We start from the raw sequence: 5,000 nt of genomic DNA, 5'->3' as shown, positions 1-5,000 counted from the left end.
ATAATAAGGGCGTGAGATTGAAGGAAGGTGGCTAATATATGGATATTCAAACTTCCTTTATGAGTTTTTATTCCAGATAAATTTTCTGCTTCCTATAAATTCGTCACCTTGATCGTATAAAGCTAATAAGATTACTACTTATTGTCGTGTTGAAGTCACTGATTTATTTATTTCAGCCAAGTGTTTCAGATGTTAATCGTTTCAGCTAATAGTATGTATATTTAGTTATGCATTGAAATCACTGATTAAACTCTTCCTGCTAAATGAGAATGAAGGAAATCCTTTATAGAAATCCTAACTTATTTTTTTCGAGTTTTTATCCCAGAAAATTTTTCAGTTTCCTAAATATTCATCTTCTTAATCATATAAACCTGATAAGATCACTACTTATTGTCGTGTTGAGATCACCAATTTATTCATTTTAGCCAAGTCTTTTAGATATGGATCATTTCGGGTAATATTATCTATACATAGTTATGCATTGGAATCCCTTATTGAATTTCTCTTGCCATAAACTTATAACGTTGTGTGTGTAGCTATGTCTGTGTATGCATATACTATAATGAAGAAGTGAGCATGAAGGAAGACGGCCAAGATATAGAAATTCTAACTTCCGTATTTAGTTTCTATCCCAGACAAATTTTCCATTTCGTAGATATTCGTCTTCTTAATGATATAATCCTAATAAGATAACTACTTATTGTCGTGTTGAATTCACCGATTTATTTAATTCAGCCAAGTCTTCCAAATGTTGATCGTTTCATCTAATAGTATCTATACTTAGTTATCTATTGAAATCCCGTATTGAATTCCTTCTGCCATGAATTTATAAAGCTGTGTGTACCTATGTCTGTGTATGTATATACTATAATGAAGGAGTGAGAATGAAAGATGACAGCAAATATATAGCTTTCCTAACTTCCTTTATGAGTTTTTATCCCAAACAAATTTTCCGTTTTCTAGATATTCTTCTTGATCAGATGAAGTCTATAAGATTACTACTTACTATTGTGTTGAAGCCACCTTTTTATTTAATTCAGCCAAGTGTTCCAGATGTTGATCGTCTAAACTAATAGTATATATACTTAGGTATACATTGAAATCACTAATTAGATTCTTCCTGACAAAGTTTTATAACGGTGTGTGTGTGCGCCCATGTCTATGTATATATTTATTATAATGGAGTGAAAATGAAAGAATACGGCCAATATATAGAAATCCTAACTTCCTTTTTGAGTTTTTATACCAGACAAATTTCCCATTTCCTAGATACCTGTCTTTTTTATCATTTAAAGGTGATAAGATGAATTTCTATTGTTGTGTTGAAGTCGCAAATTTATTCAATTCAGACAATTCTTTCAAATGATGATCGTTTCAGCTACTGGTATCTATACTTAGCTATGCATTGAAACCACTGACAAAATTATGTAATGCTTTGTGTGTATGCCCATGTCTGTGTATGTATATACTATGATGAAGGAGTGTGAATGAAGGCACACAGCTAATCCATGGAAATTCCAGCCTCCTTTTTGAGTTTCTATACTAGATGAATTTTCCATTTCCTAGATATTCTTTTTCTTGATCGTTAAAATTTAAAAAGATCACTTTTTACTGTCGTGTTGAAGTCACCAAATCCTTCTGACGTTGATTGTTTCAGCTAACAGGATTTATACCTAGTTATACTTTAAAGTCACTGAGGTAATTTTTCCTGACCCAATTTCATAAAGCTTATCCCTTAAATTACTTGAATTTCAAATGTTCAAGCTTGCAGCAATTGTGTTTATGTTAACGGACTGACATAATAATTTTATGTTTTATATGTGTAAGATCTGTTTTAATGTTGTTACCGTTTGTAAAATATTTTATTTCAATTAATCATTAATCAATGGGCTATTTTCACCTTTTTGGAACCCTTGGGCTTATAGCATCATGCTTTTTTTAAACTAGGGTTATAGCTTAGATAATAATAATAATAATAATAATAATAATAATAATAATAATAATAATAATAATAATAATAATAATAATAATAATAATAATAATAATAATAATAATAATAATAATAATCGGAATTTATTGCTGTACCGACGTCACTCAAATTCCAATAGTCATTGACGGTGCTCGCTGTTATTTTGGCGTTTTAGGTGTATTCCTCTAGCATTGTTGTTGTTTTTTGCTGAGCTTTAATTATCATTCTTATTATTATTATTATTATTATTATTATTATTATTATTATTATTATTATTATTATTATTATTATTGTTGTTATTATTATTATTATTATTACAATTGTTTATATATTCATTCTAAGTAAAAATGTATCTGTATAGATCTGAGTATCTATGCATTTTGGAATGAGATCGTCTACTACATTTTTTTTTCCTTACAGGAGCTTAGTATTTTTTATTAGGAGAGATGTTGTCTTCGATTTTCATACATCATTGATACATTATATATCAATTACAAAGGTAAAGTAACACATACAGGAAGTATTGATATATATATATATATATATATATATATATATATATATATATATATATATATATATATGTATATATCTATATATATACATATATATATATATATATATATATATATATATATATATATATATATATATGTATATATATACATATATATATACTGCATGTATACATAAATATATATATATATATACATATATATATATATATATGTATATATATATATATATATATATATATATATATATATATATATATATATATATACATATATATATATATATATATATATATATATATATATATATATATATATATATATATATATATATAAATGCATATATACAGAGAGAGAGAGAGAGAGAGAGAGAGAGAGAGAGAGAGAGAGAGAGAGAGAGAGAGAGAGAGAGAGAGAGAGAGAGCAATGAACAAATTGACCTATGATTTTTTATCTATTAAATTTGTAATGTTGTATATTCCACATTATCACGCAGATCTATTATATCATTTTCGAATGTGTAGAAGTTCCTTTTCCCTCTAAAAATATGTGATGATGAAAGGCTTTCAGATCTTTGTTATCGAGAAATTTAATCTTCCGATTTTGAAGCAGTCAATGTCCTGATTTAAGAACAGCACAAGAGTTTAAGGGAATTCTAATGAATATTTTCAAACGAGAATTACAGAGATATTTTCATATGAAAATAGGCTTTCGGGAAATATGAGCATTAAGTTTTTTAACTATATTAAAAGAGAAAGGATGCTCCTTCGTATTTTTCATTCAAGCCTCTTGATGCATGGATTTTATATATCTTTATTTTGTTTCACTTAGTATTTTCGCACTAAACTTGAATTTCCCCCTGGAAACAGCCTTAGCGACGGATTCAACGTTAAATTGGGATTTTCTCGTTCTTTAATATTCCGAGATTGTTCCTTGAATTAACTTTTTTCTTTTATTGCATACTTTTTTGTAATTGATTCCTCTCCAAGAAGTATCAATACTTGGTCTATGTATCGATATATACACACTCACACACACACAAACACACACACACACACATATATATATATATATATATATATATATATATATATATATATATATATATATATATATATATATATACACACACACACATATATATATATATATATATATATATATATATATATATATATATATATATATATATATATACACCAACAGCAAAGGCAGCCATTTCTACTGCAGGACAAGGGCCTCGGACATGTTTTTATTCCTGTGTAGAAATCACGAAAGCTGACGCGTGATGAGCAGAGATTGTGTATTATAACCCCGAAAGGAAGATTTAAAAGACTTGATTGGAGTTGGTAAATTTCGTCTATTAGCGATATAGACAATCTGTCAATGTCCCTATTGGACAAAAGTTCCAACTCCAGTCAAGTCCTTATATTTTTCCTTTTATTCATGTTTGGGATTTAAATCGGTGACATCAACATGACAGTAAGTAGTTATCTTATTAGGTTTATATGATTAAGAAGACGAATATCTACGAAATGGAAAATTTGTCTGGGATAAAAGCTAAAAAAGGAAGTTAGAATTTATATATATTGGCCGTCTTCCTTCATGCTCACTTCTTCATTATAGTATATGCATATACAGACATGGCTACACATACAACGTTATAAGTTTTGGCCAGTTTTCATCACTACTCAGCTCACGGCGGCGGACTGATATTGGTGGGATTGTATAGTCTGATCGCTCACAGCAAACCAACCTTGTAAGGGTGGCCAACTTTAATAATTATATATATATATATATATATATATATATATATATATATATATATATATATATATATATATATATATATATATGTATATATATATATATATATATATATATATATATATATATATATATATATACAAACACACATACACACACACACACACACACACACATATATATATATATATATATATATATATATATATATATATATATATATATATACATATGCGTATTTGTGTGTTTAACACCTAATAGTTATTGTAAAATTATCTAAGATTTTTTAAAAACTCTAACCTGTTTGTCATTTATAAAATATTCATTCCATGTTGATATAACAATTTTCATTCTTTATATAAATCTGAACATTTTCCTTCATCTCTCTTTGAACCATTATCGCATGATTTTTTTTAATAAAATCAATATCCTTTTGAAAAATATTATATCGATTTTCAATATATTGTCTGCTGACTGCATTTAAAAAAATAAATACTTCCTTTTGAAAAAATGTGGTTTTTAGCATTTATTTTTAGCATAATTTATAGCTTTCAGGTAATTTTTTTTTCAGGAATTAATACGAATTTCTGCAAGATTATGGCATAACATCCAAACTATTTTTTTTTTTTTTGTCTCTGTTCATTTCCTGTATTGCACGCTCTTCATTTATTGAATTATCTCGAATAAAAAGCAATGGACGTTTATAAATCTCTGGCTAAGTATAGAAAGATATGTATACACACATGCAC

The sequence above is a fragment of the Palaemon carinicauda genome, chromosome 7, assembly GCF_036898095.1.
Source record: "Palaemon carinicauda isolate YSFRI2023 chromosome 7, ASM3689809v2, whole genome shotgun sequence".
Taxonomy (NCBI): Eukaryota; Metazoa; Arthropoda; class Malacostraca; order Decapoda; family Palaemonidae; genus Palaemon; species Palaemon carinicauda.
Note: the sequence above shows the minus strand (reverse complement) of the source record.